This window comes from Quercus lobata, chromosome 3 (genome assembly GCF_001633185.2).
Source record: "Quercus lobata isolate SW786 chromosome 3, ValleyOak3.0 Primary Assembly, whole genome shotgun sequence".
Classification (NCBI taxonomy): Eukaryota; Viridiplantae; Streptophyta; class Magnoliopsida; order Fagales; family Fagaceae; genus Quercus; species Quercus lobata.
Genome location: NC_044906.1, coordinates 14,380,424 through 14,401,168, shown reverse-complemented (window position 1 = coordinate 14,401,168; position 20,745 = coordinate 14,380,424).

The following is a 20,745-nucleotide window of genomic DNA, read 5'->3' as shown; positions in this document are numbered from 1 at the left end:
TTCTAAATTCCAAGTTTGAAATCCAAAATAAGTTAGCAAATTGAAACTAGCTAACTACAATACTTTCTGCCAAAAGGAATGAATTTTTCTGTTAAGGAAATTGGATGGAAGCAACACATAGGCCATATAATAAATCTCAATTCTGAGAAAAAGATTAACAATATAAGCACCTCTTTGTTTGATATAAATAGGCCAGGCTCACTTTCAAGGTCAGCAATAATGCAAGACACAGAAGCAAAATTATCACTAGCACCTACTTAGGGCCACTGTTTGGCATTGGCACAAATTTCTTAACCAAAAAAGGTTCTTACACGGAAATAAAAAAACTAATAAAGGCAGTATCTTGCTCATTAGAATGTGATGATTGTGGAGACTAAAACTTCAAGGATTAAACCATCATCGGGTAATGAACCCACATCAAACTCACCATTGAATTAATGTAACATCCCAAATAAGTAGCACTATAACCACTACTCAATATCTTTATAGCACAAATTATTTGCATTAATATAACACCCCAAATAAGTACACCATCATATTGCATTATTAGATGAGTTAAGGTCCCACCCACCCCAAAAAAGTCCCCACTTTAACATACTCTCAATAACAACTCTCTAGTAAGATCATCTTCTAATAGTTACGGAGGTTACAGATTTTACTAAATAAAACACAATCGCCAAATATATATATATATATATATATATATATATATATATATTTCACGAGTTGTAGAGATGGACTTAATGCAATGGCAGAAACAGTAACGTCGCAACTTCCGAAAATCAAACAAGACAATCTGCTAGGGCGGCGGCGTGAAGGAGAGGCGGTGGTGGTTGTGGCGGCGGAAATCGGAGTCGGTGCGGTCGGCCATGGATGATCGAAAGGGGAGGAAGAGAATGACTGCAGAGGGAAAGGGGAGAACGGCTGCTATTGAAGTGAGAGAGACAAATGCTGAAAAATAGGGTCAGTACCCAAAATGACGTAGTTTTGGTGATAAGAAGAGGAAAAATAAAAAAAGGTCTTACTATGGGGTCGAACTTGGGCCAACTGGTGGGGCTATGCGTGTCCTTGGACATATTAATTAATTTTTTTTTTTTTTTTGAGAAACGGACAAATTAATATTTAATATGTAATATAGAGATTAAAAATATTATCACACTAGTATTATGCTCATGCAGTTTAATTAAGAATCATGTGTAAATTAATGAAAAAAATTATTTAAAATAAAATAAAATTGATAATAAAAATAAAGTAATCTTTTACTTTAAGTTATACAATAAATGCATATTATGTAAGATTAAGTTTTTATAAATAAATTCACCTCAAAAAAAAAAAAGTTTTATAAATAAATAAAATCATATATAAGTCCAAAATTAATTGAATGGAATATGATAGATAGCAATGAAACCAATATAAAAGAAGATGTCTAAAAAAAATATAAAGGGGGTTTGCATAATTAAAGCTCAAGTGCATATTTAAATGAAAAACCTTGAATTCAATAATTTTTTTAAAAATAATTGAAAGCATATTTAAGTGGTAATCTCAATGTAATAGTTAAGAATTATGAACAATCCAAATTGCTAAACATTAAAAAATAAAGTAGATAATCTGACATAATAATTGAATTTTTGTCTTTGAAAGTGAGATAGGAGCCACCCAATTTCACCCTATCAAAACAAAATGTGTAAATATAAACTTCAAGAATTTTTTTTGAGAAAAACTCAATACCAAGAGTATTGTTTGATCGAGTGCTTTGAAATCTCAAGGAAACTTCCTGAAGAAAAAAAAAATGAATAATAAAAAAAAAAAATTAAACAAATATCACATATCATAAAAATCAAGTTGTTAACGTTAATTACAATTTTTTTTTTCTGTTATATTAGCTTTTTTTTTTAATCCAAAAATTTGATATTTATCCCAAAAAATAAATTAAAACATAATATATTTGAAAAAAAAGTAGATAACAAATTTATTAGCAATTCCTCCTCGTGTGTATATCCTCCCAATGAAAGTCGTTTTTTATTTTTACTTTATATAAATATTTTCTTTTTACGTGTAGTGTAGTAACTAAAAAAAAAAAAAAAAAGTTGCTACTTTTTTTATAATACACTATATGTATAAAAAAAAAAGATTAGATGGATTTGATGAAGAATTTGGATTATAACACACTACACTAAAAATAAAGATTAGATGGATTAGATGAAGAATTTGGATTGTAATCAAATTAAGATTTTTATCAACTTAGAAATTATAAGAGATGAAAAATTATATATATATATATATATATATATATATATATATTTATATTACATCTAAAAATCTAAGTGATTTATATCAAAAATTTCATGTACGATGCACATGAAATATTAGATTTATCAACTTATAAATCATATCAAAATATAAATCATATTAATTTACTCAAAATCATGTACGATAATTATATATTAATATACTTATTAATATAATTAATATACGAAAAATAAATCATAATATATACTTATTAATATAGAAATTAACGTTAATAAAAAATAGTTCCATATCCATTGTAATTTTTATTAATATATATTAATTTTTACAAATTAATAAATAAATCATATTAATATTTGAGGTCATATGCACGTGAAATATGATTTATATTTTTTGATATAAATCATATCGTTATTACATTTTTATGAAAAATCTAATAAAGATATGATTTATATCTAAGACTCTATAATTCGGGTTAGAAATTATAATTAAAAACTACTTTGTTGTATTTTTATCCACTTAGAAATACTTAATATCCACATTGAAGAATTTTATATGGACAAAAAGTCTAAAGCTAATATTAATTGAATAGAATTTTATAAAAAAAAATTCTAAACACTTCGTTGCAACCTTTGACAAAACAAACTAAAGAAAAGAACAAATTGAACACTACATTGTTGTATTTTTATCCACCTAGAAATACAACAAGTGTAATTCAAGTTTAATCAAATTAGATTTTTATCCACTTAGAAATTATAGTTAAAGAAAAATTATATCCACTTAGAAATTATAGTTGAAGAAAACTTATATATTTTTTTTCTTAAAATATAAAAATCTAAGAAAATTTCTACAATTTGGTGCCACCACTTGGTGCAACCACGGCGTCTAAACCCAACTTTTATTATATACTAGTTATAGGCCCGTGCGTTGCACGGTTTTATGAAAAAGCTTATAAAATAAATGTATAAATAATTATATATTTTAATAGATTCAATAAAGATAAAAGAAGAAAATTATCAAGTGTAAATAATTATCTCACTAAAATAAGGGGTAAGATTTCTTCCTAAAACTAAATTAAATTGATAATACCAAAATTGAATTTTAAATTGATAATTATTTAAAAAAACATACTAAACAATTGATAAATCTAAAATTAATATAATTTTGATAATATTGTAAATTAAAATTAAAGTTGATAATTCAAGAATACATGTGTAGAACATATTGATAATTTGATGTAACATAAAAATCAAATAAAAAAATTGTTAAAATTAATCTATTAATTCTAATCATATTTAATCATTAATTCTAAGACCCTAACCCTAAGCATATAAATTATATCAAAGCTAAGAAAATTAGTTTAAACAAAAGGCAACCAATACACAAAACCTAATCAATTTAATAAAAACAAAATACAAAAACAAAGAAGGAGCCTTTAGAAACTTGACAATGTTTTTGAATATTTTGAATTCATTAATTAAAATTACATGAAGACAAAAAACCAATAATAACACTAAAGAAAATAAACAAAATGAAAATAATAATAATAATAATAATAATAAAATTTAAAAAAAGAGAGAAAGAGAACATGGTTGATAGCTATAAGGAATTTTGACATATATATATATATATATATATATATTTTAAATGTCATCAACTTAAAAATTATAAAATTAATGGAGATATATATTGTTTTTTGGGATAGATAGATATTATCAAATTATTAGAGATATATATTATTTCTTGGGATAGATTTATATTAATCACCTCTTGAAGAATTTGGATTGTGCTTATCACTTAATAATCAAGTTTTGTAGCTTGATATTTAGATAAAATAATATTAATTTAATAATATTAAAGTTTTGAAAATTTAGATGAAAAATATTATCTAAATTTAATTTTTTTATGTTAAATATTATCCCCTAATTTAAGAAATATATCCTAACAAATAAAAAAATAATGTTAATTAGATGATAAATATTATCTAAATTAAATTTTTGTATGTTAAATATTATCCCCTTAATTTAAGAAATATATCCTAACAAATAAAAAAATAATGTTAATCTAATTTTATTTAATGATAAGAATGAATTAGAGTCCTGGTAGTATACTATTCCTTTAAAAATTTAAAAATTTAATAAAATTTCTGCAATTTGGTGAAGTTACGTGGCGCAACCATGGCTTCTAAGCCCAACGGCTTAATTAAAATTCAAATGTAAACAATTTTTTTATTAATTTCCTTAAAATTAAATAATAAAATAAAAAATAAAAAATAAATGAATATTTTACTTTTAAGTTATATAATGAATGCATATTGTGTGAGACTAAGTTTTAAAAGCATATATATATATATATATATATAAATAATTGAATGGAAGATGGTAGATAACTAAGTAACTAATATAAAATGAGATACATAAAAGAAATATAAAAGGATTTTTCACAATATATTGAGATTTAGGGCTCAAGTAATATTTAAATGGAAAAACCTTGAATTTAATAATTAAAAGCTATTAAAAAATGATTGAAAGCATATTTAAGTGGAAACCTCAATTCAATAATTAAGAATAATCTAAATAACTAAACATTTAAAAATATAAAGTAGAGAGACATACATGAAAATATAATTTTTGTCCTTGAAAACATGGGAGCAGACACTGAAATTTGAGTGATTTTCACCCAACCAAAAAAATAAATAAATTCATTAGCATTGAGATATGATGAGAATTGAGAAGTGATACCTTTCAATAGTAGCATCCATTTTGGCCTTTAGTTTTGAACAATAATCTCTATTATTTGATCTCAACCTCTCTCTCTATTAATGACAACCCAAAATAAGTAGCACAAAAAAATAAAAAATAAAAATAAAAAAAACAGCTTAGCATGATATTTCCTATCTAGTTCACCTAATTAAGATTTTTCAAATAAGGCTTAAACTACAAAGAGAATGGTAGACAGTAGTTTCCCAATTAACAATGTGAGCAATACGGATAAATAAAAATAAATAAAGAAGAAGCAAAAAGACCAACAAAATAAAAATTATTGAGGCATAAATAGAATAAAATAAGTGAAGGGGAAAAATGTCTTACTTTTTCTTTGGAAATCATTGAGTAATTCTTTACTTGCAATGGACAATTTATCTAGGCGTGGTGTTTATGTTGAAGCAGTTTGTCCAATATGCAGAACTTCAAATGAAACTGTACTAAATGAAAACAGAAGTGTGATATTGTTGAGTGTAATTCATATATGATATACAAAATAATAAAAATTCATGTCTAACTCTATTTAATGATTGATGCTCAAACAATAACCAAATAAATAGGATAAAATTTTGGGAAATTAGGTTAAACAAAAGACAAAAAATACACAAAACCTATTCAATTTTATGGGAAAAAAAATTAAACAAATACATTAAAAAAAATTAGAGTAAACAAATACATATGTGTAAGGTTGTAGGGAGAAGAAGGGAATAATAGAGGAAAAAAACTGTATGGTAGGTATTTATTATGAATTATCTTATATATATACACTCCACATTAAAGAAGTTGATATGAATAAAAAGTCTAATGTCAGTCTAATTTATAGAGGTGTATGAAGTTAAAATTAGATGGACTTTAACGTGTACTTTAAGAAAGGATTAGATGAAGAATTTGGATTATAATGAAATTAAGATTTTTATCAACTTAGAAATTATCAGAGAATAAAAATTATAGCTATTTTTTTTAAAATCTAAAAACTTTTCTACAATTTTTACTTGTAGTAAGGTTTTATTTTTTTTTTTTTTTGAAGATTTTATATGTAGTAATATAATTTAAATAAAAAAAGAAGAAGCATTAGATGGACCTTTTTTTACGTGTACTACATTGATTTTTTTAATTAAGATTCTTATCAACTTATATATTATAATAAGAAAATGATCAAATTTGGATTGTAATCAAATTATGATTTGTATCAATTTAGAAATTATAGGAGAAGAAAAATAATATATATTTAAAAAGCATCAAGATGAAAGAATCTCTTTTTTTATTTAAATTCTATCCTTAGCTAATTCTATTCTATTGATTTTAGGGTTTGTTGATAACATTTTTGATAGACACAACTGTTATAGTTGTAAATCAAATACTACTTTCTTTCATTACTTGATTTGTCATATTTATCCAAAAAATATGTATATATCTATTCTTAAAATCTAAAAATTTATTAAAATTTCTGCAATTTGGTGAAGCCACGTGGCGCAACCACGACGTCTAAGCCCAACTTTTATTATATATAATATGATATGATATAATATGATATAATATAATATGATATGATATGATATGATTTCCCTTACTCCTACTCCCTAATATGATATCTCACGTCTTTCTTTCTTTTTTCCAAATAAATTCTTCTTTATTTAATTTTTTATAACAATTCTTTTTTTTATAACAATTCTTCTTATTTAGAAATTGAAGAGAGGGAGAAAAAAAAACACTCGTACTATAAAACTATCACCATAATTTTCATCCATATATCCCTTAAATTTAGACCCTACTACTTTCCTGTTGGTTTTCAAATTGTTAACCGTATCACCACAATTTGGTTGGATCATTTTTCTAAATGAAAACTCCCACATCCATCACTCTCATATCTCTCTCCCTTTTCTGCTTATTCCATACCCATTTGTTTTTGCACCCTCACATGCATTCTCCAACTTCCATTTCAATCCATGTGAGTTTTTATTTTTTATTTTTTTTCTCTATTAAACTTTGGTTGATAATGGGTTTCGTTTTTTTCCCCTTTAATGAATCTTTTTTTTTTTGAACACATGAATCTTATTTTTAATAATATGGTTGTAAATTTTGGGGGCAAAGGTAGCACAATGTTTGTGGTGAAGGACTAGCACAAATACAATGAACTTTTATTTTTTATTTTTTATAATAAGTAGTCAAATTTTCTATTCCATTTTTTATACACTCTTTTTAAGGAATTCTCTCTCTCTCTCTCTCTCTCTTACATGTCAAATAAAATTTTCTAATTATTTTAATATCTTTTCGCAGCATCATTTGGGCTTATGTAAAGGAAGCAATTGTGGAGTTCAATGTCATTGAATCAATGAAGCTTTATGATGTTGATTCAAATACAATTTTGTTTTCTTTAGATTGATGAATACTCCTAGACATCAAATCCTCTCATTCCAAAGGCATTACTAGGATTCACAAGGCTATGAGGAGCATTGAGAGAGAGAGAGAGAGAGAGAGAGAGTCCATTGGATAAGATAGAAGATATTTCTTACCCATTGATAATTTTTGTTTGACGAACTATGTTTGCAATTTGTTACTCATCTCTTTTATGATTCTTTTACATGTATAATTTTAATCATATGTATACTTTTCCCCGCTTTTTTAAAAACAAGATAAACAGATCTAAAATTTCCCTCTCTTAAAATTTAAAACCTTCTTCATCTTCCTTCCACTTTTTCCTTTTCTTTTAAGAAGTATGTGGGCGTTTCACATGAAATTGAGACTAGCACTCAAACTGGCTGTTGGCTGTACGTCCGGCAGGGAATGGTACTGATCATTGCTTGATAAACAAAGTGTTTGGTTAGGAATTGATTTGGAATTGTCTCTATCTAAGGTTCTACCAATATTTGAATTCTATTCTTCATCTCAAATTTAGATAACTAGAAAAGCAAAACTTTATCCTTTTTTTTTTTTTTAAATTTGTAACGGTATTTTTTTGGATAGTAAAATGTTATAGCTCTAATTAAAATGTTCTAAAACAATGTTTGCAAGTCTTTGAATGTCCCTTTAATATTGTCTAATTGTTTTATTGAATTCTAGCATTGATTGTAAATTAAAATAACCAGTCGATTTTGAGATGAATTTTGATATTATGGAAAAGTATAGTTTGTTTATTTGTTTGTACTTTTTCATTGCTTGATATTAAAACCATGATATTATTTTTAATTGTGACTATTTTAACAATTACTTTACAAAAAAAAAAAAAAAAAAAAAAAAAAAGAAGAATTTTACCTTATAAAAATTAAAAAAGCTGTAAATTTTTTTCCTTTTCATTTCCTTTTTAACAAGGTTGTTGTATTCACAATTTTTTTTTTTTTGGTAAAGGTTAATAATTTGAATCTATTATAAATTTGGATTACTACATTTTTCAATCACAAAAATACCTAGAGGTGTGATAAGTGTTATACTTTTGTACCAAATATTAAAATTATTAACCTTTCACCACACATAACACTTATCACACTTCTAGGTTTTTTTGTGATTGAAAAACGTAGTAAGTTTCATCCTGAAGGTAGCTGTACGCTTTGATCTGTTCAATGGCCTTGGTATAACAATTTAAGTAATCAAACATTGTGGACTTCTCAATTGTTAGCCGCAAACTTCACGTTGCCTAATGCTATTATCACGAGAGGTGAATATGCAAAGTTTTTAAATTGATTTGATCTATTATAAAGTTTTTATATGTACCTAAATTTGACGGGCCTAATAATGTTGTAATCAAATGAAATGAGAAAGAGGGTTCCAGTTAGCTCAACTAGTAAAATCTCTGATGGTTGTATAAGAGATCTGTGGTTCAATTTTCGCTTATACCAAAAACTGATTGGTGTCTTGGTCTAATGATAAAAAGCTATCATCAGGAGTGGACACCTAGGTAGAAACTCTTTCAAAAAAAGAAAAGAAATGAGGAAGATATGTCGTAGGCTCTTAGCAACTAATTAATAAGTCTCACTAGACATGATTCTCAAAAAACGGATAAATTAAAAAAGTCTCACTAGGCACACGTGTAAGGCATATTACCCCAATTCATTGCCAGCAAAGTCCAAATATTTTTAGATAAACAAGATTATCACACAAAAATTATTAAACAGTTATGAATTTATACGTTTGTAAAATTATAAATTAATACATGCATATATTCTTATACAAATTTCCTTGAAACTTACAAAGAACGTAAGCCTTTCAATATTTCCTCTGCAAAACAAAATTCATGGAAAATTAGGTTGGATTGAGGGGGGAGGTAGAGGGAGTGGAAGGAAGTAAAGTAGAGTTGGCTAAAAATATGTTAATTTTGGGTCAATTCTATTATACTCTACTCTACTATCCCTTACTCTCCTTCAATTCAAACAGACCATTAATTTAGCTTGTGCACCAAAAAATTAGGATTCACATTTAATTTAATTTTTTTTTAGCCGTCACTAACCTCTTGTACATTAGTACCTGTAGTGAAGAACTTAATCTCCTAATTGATTCAAAGAGCAATGCAGCCCGATCACAATAAATTTGATATTTAGCATCGAAAAGATTGCCATGCCATGATCTACTTAAGTACGTGAATGCAAATAACCAATCCACAGATTCCATCTTCATAAATCAAATCTGTAAATGTAGATATGGACATCAATAAACATTGAAATCACAAACAGTCAAGACACTTTTTATTTATTTATAATTTATTAAAATGTTAAATTTTGATTACATCGCCATATTCTTATTTCTCGACTAATACTTCTTGGTGTTTCAATTGAGACATCTTCAAATATCCTGACTCCATTGTAACTATTGAATTATACTCCATCATGTGGTAGGTAAAAAAAAAAAAACCAATAATGAATTGAAAAAGAATCCTCTTCATTCTAGAAAAGACAATTTTTTTTTTGGACAAGATTTACCGCATCATAAATCTAGAGAGTCATGAAATTCACCTTTTTTTTTTTTTTTTAACTCACAAAATTGATTGAAGTGAATCGAAGTAGACCAAATAGACCATAATTGACAAAATGGACTAAAGTGGACCATAATAGATTGAATTAGACCGTAATGGACGGAAGTGGACCAAAGTGGACAATAATGAACTTAATGGAGTGAAGTGGACTATAATAGACCTTAATGGACCGAAGTGGACTAAAATGGATTGAATTGGACCGAATTGGGCCAGATGGACAATAATGGACTGAATTAGACCAAATAGACCAAAGTTGACTAAGATGGACCGAAGTGAGTTATAACGTTTTTTTTTTTTTTTTTTGGATAGGAAGTGAGTTATAAGGTTAAAGTCTCCTAAATTCCTTCCTGTCCCAAAGCATTTCCCTCACCAAATTTAATTTATTTTTTTTCTAAACATGAAAATCATTCTGCTACGCCATATTGCTATCATGCTATGTGTACATGAAATTTGGTATACATAACACAGTTTAGGTGAAAATCTATAAACGCAATTACCAATTAAGTAAAAGGTATATAAACCGAAAAACAATACCAAAATTGAGCAAACTTTTCTTTGAACACTTTCTAAGGCTTATACAGTTATACACATCTTTAAATTTAATTCACAGACACACACACACACACACATATATATATATATATATATATATATATCAAAAGGGGGTGTAAGTTACAGACTAGGGGGAAGGCCGACTGAGGCCATCTGGGTGCGGAAGCATAAATATAAAATTACAGTTGTGAAAACCATGACTATGGTGTTATAAGAGTAAACTGGAAAATAAACTGGGGCCATCTGATTACAAGTTCTAAAGGTTGTAAAGAGAATTGGACCTCTGAGGTAGTTTTCCTAAACTTGACTAAAATTGGACCTCTCAATTTTTCCTGCTAAAGACTGAGCCAGAGGGTTCCTTATATAGCTGGAGGAAGCCTTGGATTCTTCAGGAGATTGTTGGAATTACAGAGAGTGAATTACTTTTACTGAGGGTGAATTTTTTTTCCACCGAAAGCAAATAGTGTTCCGAATGATTCTGTCGGGACAGTGTTTGATGAACAGTAACGGTCACTATTCATGAATAGTGATTTGTCCCCTTGCTTTCCTAGATTACTGTTCATGCACAGTGACTGGTGCTGTGGATGAATAGTATCTTGTCTAGAACTTTGCTGGTGCGGGTACTGTAGCGGAATAGTAACCGGACTGCAAAGATAGTTCTGTAGCTGTTCTGGAGCTATTCGAAATATCTTAATCTCTATCCAAGTTGTAACCATCATACGGATCTTGAGAATCCTAGAAGGGGTCAACTAGATTGCGATTAACTGAGGCTTCTGAAGAGGCAGGAGAGTTCTTTTCTTCTGACTCTAGCTTCCCTGATTTTTTAATCAGTATCATAAGCATCAGATGGGTATCCATCAAAGGGATCCCATGGAGGATTATAGCCACAATTATGCTCATGATATTTTGTCATATTGATTACAAAAACCACAGTACAACAAAGGTTCATAATATGCATTTTTTGTCGTTAGCTGTTCGGGATCAATGTAATCAAGCCTTTGAGTATGAAAGGCTTCGGAGTATGGCCTGGTGGTAAATACTGAAATTCTGCTAGTATTTCCTGTGAAATGGTAATTTTTCCATAATTCACTGGTAACATCTAGAATTTCATTGTTGAAGTAGTCCTTCCAACATCCTGCAAGAGCATATGGGTCTTCGTAGGAGAAGTAGGAATCTCCTTCATACCAAGGGCCATTGTGCGTGTACCCGTTGACGAGTACAAGGTGGTGAGCAGGTTGGACCGTCATCCAATTGTTACTATCCCATTGTGGGAGAGTGCTCCAACATCTGATGGAAACAAATGGACTTTTGATCTTTGTAACAACCTGTTGAAGTATCTGGGGAAACTGGCTGATCTGATCATAGCTTGTTAACTTGATGAGTCTGATAAAGCCATATTCAAACATTCTTGAAAGCCAGCTTGGATCTCTATCCTCTTCATCTGCCCCATCTTCATAGTTGACTATTAGGCCAGGAAAAGGATGCTTCTTTTCATAGATCCTATGACTGCTTCCAAAATACTCATCCCAAGTTGACTGGATGAAGGCATTTTCAATGTCGTCTGAGTCTTCACCATAAACTGGGAAATGAGTGGTGACCAATATTTTGAAATGTTTAAACCATTGGTCACATGATTCAAACATGGCCTTGCTTCCCAAGATACGTACCTGTATATCGGTAGGCAAGTTGGCGACAACATTTCTTAGCTGGTTTTGAGTCTTAAGACTTAGCCTAGCATAGTCAGTGCCTATGATAGTCATTTTATCCATTGAATGGATATCCTCTTTACCAAAGAGTTGACTAATGAGAACTTCATTAATTTCATTTCCTGCCTCAAGGTTAACTAGGTGTATTTCTACTGCTCTAAGGGTTTTCTGGAAAAGGCGATGATTGTTTTGGGTAAAGGCTCTCCGAAGGTTATCAATGATGATTTTAATGGAGGGTGGTAGATCTGTATACACTCCATTTGTAAATTGGAAGGTCCTGGATAAAACTTCTTGTAAGGTGATGGCCACATTACCACTGGAAAAAATCATTTTTGATGGGACAGAGTCTTGAAGGGATGTTGCTTTTCTGGGTTCTAATCCAGAAGAAGCGCCTTCATGCATTTTCTGAGGAAAACCCTGTATAGGTGCTTTTCCTTTATTTGTTCTTGAACATGAAGAAGACATGTTCCACTTACTAGTGGTACTAGTGTAATGAATTATTTGCTTTTCTTCCTGCCATGAATTAACAGAATGATTATTTTCAAAAACATTTTTGTTAAAATCATGAGATGTCATGGAGCAAATACTTTTATGCTGGGTGCATGAAATGGGATATGATGATAATCTATGAAACTGATTGGGATTCAAAGAATCATCAAATGGGATGGAAGATTCAAAATGATCAAGGTTTTTAGCTTGATTTGGACCAAGTGAAAATGTTGGTGAAGATATTTTGGTATTGATGAGGTTAAGGGTCTTAGAGATAGAAACTTCTTGGAGACTGCTAATCTCTCTAGGTTCTGGGCTCCTAAGAAACTTAAACTTAACTGGTTGGCCAAAAGGATGGGTAGGGATTCCTTCACTATCCGTGATGAAAGGGTACAACAAATACATAAAAGGGTTTCCTAAGATGACCCGATCTGTCATGTTCTTGACAAGGACAAATGTGGTTTTAATACACGTATTGTCTTGGCAAACATGTGCTTTTGAATTCAATCTGCATTTTTCCTCCACTTGTAGAAGTTAACATTTCTTTGGTTTTCTTGAAGTATTTGGAGGGAATAATTCCTTCTTGAATGCAATTGAGATCAGCGCCTGAATTTATTAAGGCTACTACTGCAAATTCAAAATCTTTGCTGATGATAATTCTGACTTTGGAATGCCATTTCTAGAAGTTAATCCTAATAATGGTCTGTAAGAACGTCTCACTGGATGGTTTCTATACCATATCAGCTATAGGGTTAGCTGTTTCATCTGCTTCTTCATCAGAAGGGTTTTGTAATGAGGTTCCTTCCTCATTACCTTGATGAGAAGTGTGTTCTATCTGTTTGACTCGTTGGTCCATGAGGTTGTGATCTACCCTAAGTATGGTTAACTCTTGCCTAAGGGTTCTCACTTCTGACTTGGTATCTTTAATCTCTTTCTGGAGATCTTGGACAGTAATTTCCTTCTTAGATTTGGTAAACCTATTGTAGATTTTTTCCAAATCAACTTTGGATTCCTAAATCCTAGGTTTGGATGTACTGGCTTCCTTAACTAGGGTTTTATGGAATTCGCTAAGCCTTTGAGCTTTAATAATTGGGTCTTCGATCTGTTCTATGAGATCTAAGAGGAGCTCTTCTTGCTTAGAAAAAACATTGATAGTCTTGTTTCTACAACAACTATCTTTGCAGGCTAGGGTTTCATCCGGGCCACTAGAGGAGCTAGAGGAGACTCTAGAGGATTCAGAGGATGACCTATACAACTGGTGCTTCTCTTCTTCACTAGAACTATTGGAAGACTCACTATCTGAGCGGTTAAGTTCTAAGAGTTTGAAGATTTCTTCTTTACTAGCTTGGTCACTAACAAGGGTATTGATAAGGGATTTAGCCTTAGCTTTACACTCTTTCTTTTAATGACCTCTTTTGCCACACTTAAAACATTTTCCTGATGTTTTAGGTATGAACTTTCCTGTGGACTTGAATTTTCCTTTCTTATAGAAATCATCAATCTTGAACTTCTATTTTCTATAATATTTGGAGGATGTTCTTTTTCTATGGGACTTCTCAGAGGGTTCTTTTCCTCTGTACTTGGATTTTCTCTTGGGAATGACTGAAGGTAAGCTATATTGTGTACAGAAGTTTCCTACTTCATACTTAGCTTTGCTCTTGCTGGCTTGGCTTTGGATTTTAAGATCTCTACACATCTTCATTCCTTCACTTTGGATTGTGCTAGAGATGTCTCCATAGGTTAGGTTATCATAATCTATGACACCTAAGGGGCTAGTAAAGGTTTCTTTGACCTTCTCGCCAAATAATGTAGGTAAGCCATTGATGAACTTCTCTGTCCAGAATGGAGAGTTACAATCACTTCTATGCATGACTCTGGTGGTGAACACATCTTCATATCACCTGTATTCACCAAGGTTCTTACATCTAAGGTTAATCAATTGATCGTAAATCCTAGATGTGATGTTGCTGGGTTTACCTACGAAGTGTTTTATAATCGTATAGATCAGGGTATTGACTCCATCGGGAACACCTCTTTCTATGCGTTCGTCAAAGATGGGGTTCTCATCTTCATCTTTTTGGACAGCATGCTTAATGTCTTCTTTAGACTCTTCTGTTAGGCAGTTATTCCACCAATCCAGAAGTTTTCCTATAAATCCTAAAATCATGAGCTCTATGACCTCTTTGTTTTGAAGTCCATCATTTAGGTAGTTATTGGCTACCATGGTCATATGCTGAATCTTGTTTTGGATTTCCTGTTCTGATAAACCATCTATATTTCATTCATAGAGTTTACCAGTGGATACTGTGAACTGGGTATTCCTTTCCTCGTATTGGAGGTCAGGAGGTGTGCGTCTGGGATACCAATTTTTGGTCAGGCTAGTTGGGTTTACCCTGGGTTGGTAAAGCCTATTTACCTGTAAACTTCTAAATTGGTCTTCTAGGTGTTCTATCTCCTTTTTAATTTCTGAGGAGGTTCTCCTGGAACTGCTAGAGGCTGTATGGGCTTCTAGGGTGATAAGCCGGTTGTCTCTAGGTTGTTCCCTACTAGTTGAAGTGTGGTCTAGTGAAGGAGTGACTGGTTCCTTCTTCACAAGTTCCTCAAACTTTTGGGCAACTATTTCTAAGGCTATTTTATCCTTAGGTCTGAGACTGGCTTGTCTGGTTGTGGGGAGCTTGACTAAGGGCTTTTCTATGGTTTGGATAGGTTAGCTAGGGTTTCCTGGCTGAAGGATAACCTTGTTGTCTATCCGATCTTCTATCCTATCAAGCTGCTTACCTATATCTCCTAAACACTGGTTGGTATAGTTGTTTTGCTCTATAACCTTCTTGACAACCTTTTCTTCACTGGTTTGGTGCTTGAAGGGAGAGGCAACTATATCACTACCATGGTGGTTAAAGAGTATGGCTTCCTGGGGAGGATGACTAGACCTAACAACTTTCTTGTTTCCTTTGTTGTCTTCTGTGGTCCAGTTGGTTTTGGTAATGACACAAGACTTCTTATGCCACTCAAAATGGTTCTCAAAGTATTCTAAGAAAAGGAAATTGCTGGATATCTCTTTCATGAATTCTTTCCATTTTGCCAAAACTTCTATATTTTGTTCTCTAATATGGTTGGCTCTATAGGCTTCTCTCTTGACTCTATTTTCCTCTGAGTCAAACTCTTTGCCTGGGGCATCCATATCAGGGGTGAAGTCTTTCCTTATCACCATGAACTGATGATCAATTTCAGTTTCTGGCTGAAAAGGATCTCTCATATTAGTTCCTGAAGGTGAAGGAGGCTTTTGACTATCTTGACTAGTGTTGTCTTCTTTTTGATCAACAACTGAGTCTTGCTTGGCTGTGTAACAAGGGGTACTAACCTGGGATTGGGTTCTTACACCTTGAAGCTTTGGTCCTAGGTCCCTCCCAGATCTGGGAAAGGGTGCTAGGTTTCTGGATGAGCTACAATAGGATGCAAGCCTATCTCTAAGAAGGATAGTTGGCTGCCTAAAGGGTTGGTGTAGATCTATTGGGGATCTAGACCTGGGTTCATCATATTCTAAGGGTGTCCTAAACTTAGATTGGTCAAAACTAAGTCTAACCGTTCCATCGGCTAGTTGTTGGACAAAATCTAGATTTGGATTTCTATCTCGGTTTTGGATCTGTAGAAAATGATTCTCATTTTCTAGAGTCCAATTTGTTGGGAAAGTGACTTCAGACCATTTCAGGGTTCTAGGGACCTGAACTTTGGATCTTATGTCTCTGGTTTGGATGAGAGTAGTTTCTCCCACCTTTCTCTTGTCTATGGCTTGAACATTCATGTTTGTTCTGATGCACTTGTAATACACTCTGTATATCAAGGCTAACTGTCGAGTTCCATGTAACATGAGAGTTCCATGGGTCTTGATGTTGAGGGTGAGGACCTTTATGATGTGAAGGTTATCAAGTGCTACTGTGAAGTTGGGGAAACAGTCGAAATGAACTGGTCCATCGCTAAGACTGGATTCTATGGTTCCTAAGAGGCTGTAATTGAATCTAATATGACGGGTGTCTCTAAGGGCCATAAGGATTGAGTTGTTCAACCCTTCTCTAATCAAAGGTTTAACTCCAACCTAGACTAAACCTATATGGAGGAATTTGTGTCTATCTTTCCTGTGAGCTTTTAATGCTGCAGAGGGTAACAAGTAGCATGTCTCATGCTCCTTGTTGATGCTGTAAACTTGTTCTATAGTTCTAACATGGTAATCTGTATTGAAAGTCTTTTTCAAGAACAATGAAGATGACTTATAGACCTAGTTTGTGGGTACGGAGAGATGTACTGGAAGATCTAATGCTAGTAGAAGAGCTACTTCTAAACAACCTATTCATTGTTCTGAATCAAAAGCTTAAGATAAACAATTACAACCTAATCACCTTTATCTCCAAATTTCTGGATCTAACCTCTAGATCTGAAACAGGGTGTACAAACGGGACCAATGCCTTCTCACAAGCTAACTACAATCTTTTACTGCCCTAATCCTTAAACACAGTGGGGACCACCCTAAACGCCTCACCTTGGCTCACACGAACTGACCAAACACTAACAGAAAGGGTACTGGGTCTTACTGGGTTGCACGATGGCTCAGATCTGGACTTACGCGGCTCAACAGTACACATCTGTAACAAACTTTGGGCTAAAAACAGGAATAAGAAAAGGCAGATAGTTGGGAAGTAACTGATTAGCTTGAACAAATAATCACAAAATAATGAACAGTAGTTTAAACGAGAGGCTCAGCCTACCACCAAAAGAAATTACAGTAAACAAATACTAAGAAGAAATAGTAGATGAAGAAAGTGATGAATGGGAATGGAAGAGTTATCAGAAAATAGATGTAAAACAAAATATAACTTGTAGGAGATAACATAATTAAAGTAATGTATAATGCACAAAATAATGGATAACTATGGCGAATTCACCAGCCAACTTGATTGAAAAATATACAGTAACTTACAGACTGGGGTGAAAAATATATATATTTCTTCTTCAATAACTCCGCAGCAATAACTACATACAACTAAAAGCCCAATGCCCCAATGAATGCAATCAAAATAAGAGTAAAGTTACAAACTATTTTATAATATTTTTACAAAAGGTTGATGTGATCAGTCTTATAGGTTTTTAACTAGACCCATCATTAATATCATTTTTTCATTTACTAATAATCACTCATTACATTAATAGTTTATGAACTTTTTTGTAAAATAATTTATATCATTAATATATTTCATTTTTTTTTTCTTTCTTTCTCGGACAGCTTGAATGAAAATATTTTATTTAAAACAAGAGGATTACACCAAATGCTATCCTCCGTACAAACATGCTGGAAGGATAGGGGCCCAAATTTATATCAAAATGATCAGCAAAGGAACAAGATGTGGGCCAATGAATTTGCCCCTTTGAAGATTCAAGACAAGGAACAGGATTCAAAGGAGCAAGAAAGATTAGAGATTTCCTCGATCAGATTGGATATTCGCCAAGGAGGAGCATTGGCAGAACATTGCTACGCATATATATAGATATTGGAATCACCTTTTACGGAAATTTTACTCCGGCCTTGCTGTTAGCTGTTGTGCTAGTTGCTTGGAAAGGGACTGCGATGGTTTTTTTTTCTAAATTTTATTTTTATTTATTTTTATAGCAAATAATACATACAAAGGTTTAGCAATAGATTTGGGTTAATCATCGTGGTAACAGGAAATTGTTTTTATTTTTATTTTTTGAAACAAGATAGAAATTCTACTTTAGCTTAATTTAAGTGTATATGTGTGTGAAACTCTTTTCTCAAGATTTGAATCTAGCCCTTACTCTACACTTCACAATTACTTAGACCGATGATAAAGAGACTGTACATAAGATATATGTATTAAAATAAAAAGAAGTTTATTTATTTGTGTAGCATAAGTAGATTTGAGACATTTGTAGAATGGTTGACTTTGAAATATTGTATTGAATAATAAACAAACGGAAACCATAACATACCTGTTGGGTTTTTGTAGTGAGTGGTTGCCACATTTCGCATGTCCTCTTCAGATATTAACAAAATGCAATAATGGACAATGATTTCAGTAATGTATGATGGTAGAGTAATGAAGAAAAGATTTGAGTTCAAACCTGATGAATTTTATTTTGGTCGGTGGCCTCCTTGGTTCCTTTGCACGTCCTCAATGGCTTAGATTGCTTTTTCAGTTTGTTTCCAAATTGAAGAAAATGTACGCAAGGAGATGGAAGAAATGGTTACGGAAAGTAATTGCTAGAATTAATAGTTTAAATTTATGCGCAATTGAAGGAATATAGAAGAGTTTGAAAACCAGGAGAGTGGTTCAGTTTTTTAGACAATGTTTTACGGATTTTATTGATTCCTAGACCTTTTCACTATTTAACCCAAAAAAAAAACCGATTTACAAATAACAATTTTAGAGAAAATGCACAGGTTTCTTATTTGTCTAAGAATGATGAAAGATAAGAAGTTGAGAAGAAGTTACCAAATGAATATGAATCACTATTTATACCCAAAGAATTATGACCTTTCAACAGACACCTTTTTCATTCAATAGGCACACTTTCGATTAATAGACACATTTTCATTCAATAAACACATTTTTAGTCTATAGACACATTTTCATTCAATAAGCACCTTTCGGTCAATAGGTACCTTTTCATTCAATATGTACATTTTCATTTAATAAGTACATTTTCGATCAATAAGCACATTTTTGTTCAATAGGTGCCTTTTCGATTAATAGACATTTTTCTATTCAATAGGCACATTTTCAGCCAATAGACACATTTTCGTTAAATAGCCACTTTTTTTTGTCAATAGACACCTTTAATATATATATATATATATATATATATATATATATTTGAAAACACCTTTAATATATATTTAATATTATATATACAACACAAACTAAATTAGAAACGCAACATTATGTCTCTTATTCCTTCTCATAAAAAACTAATAAATAAAACAACATTACTTTTTTTTTTCCTTAAACTCATCCAATAGCTATTTCCCATGCGATTAGGGACTAGTATATAAAGAGAAACCATTACATACTTTGAAAATGTATAGTTTAAAAAATGTGTAAGCTAATACCATGTATGATTTGAATTGAACTATGTAATTGTGATTGTTTTTAATTATATTCATGCATATGCACGGGGTTATACACCAGTTAATACTAATGTGTAACCCATGCTTATGCACGAAAATTGTCAATTGTAGTAGTGTTATGGGTTATTAAACATATAGGGTATTAGTTAATGTAATTTAATTATGACATTATTATGTTCAAGATTTTATCATTTTAGAACTACTTAAAACTTATTTTGCTTTTTCCGAATTGAATTAGACTGCAAGAGGGAACAAGGAAAACGGTCTAAGTAGCAAACTTGGATGACCAAGCTACTAGTCCCAACACAAAGAATCAAAATGCTACCACTATACTTAGTAGATTCAATTGGAACAGTCTTAACATCGAGTCCTACAACACGCCTCGGCAAAGCCTTTAATGAAGATTGTAACTCATTTATCTTAGCATCAACAACACTTACCTTAAGCTTTTCACCCTGCAATTCGATTTCATACTTACCTATTTTTGACAGGAGAAACATTGGTATGCGGTTTAGCATGTTGAAATAATTCTAAACAGTACTACTTTGTTCTTAATAAATAAATAAAATAAATAAATAAAAACTCATAAGAAAAACATTTTCATGGGGATGATTATATATATAAGTAGAGACAAGGTGAATCTTCTAGGAATAAACCTAATCTGTGGACTAAAATAGTGGGAATGATAAAAATCTGGAGTAACCTCAAATCCCACAACTCATGTAATCACCAAAGGTAAATATCCAAAGTTTTTATTATAAACTTATAGAATATATAGTTTTATTGATAAAAAGTTAAACACTTTAAATATAAATTTTCTTCTAAAAAAAACTAAAAATATAAATTTTCATTAAAAAAAACTAAATATAAATGATTAATAAATTATTT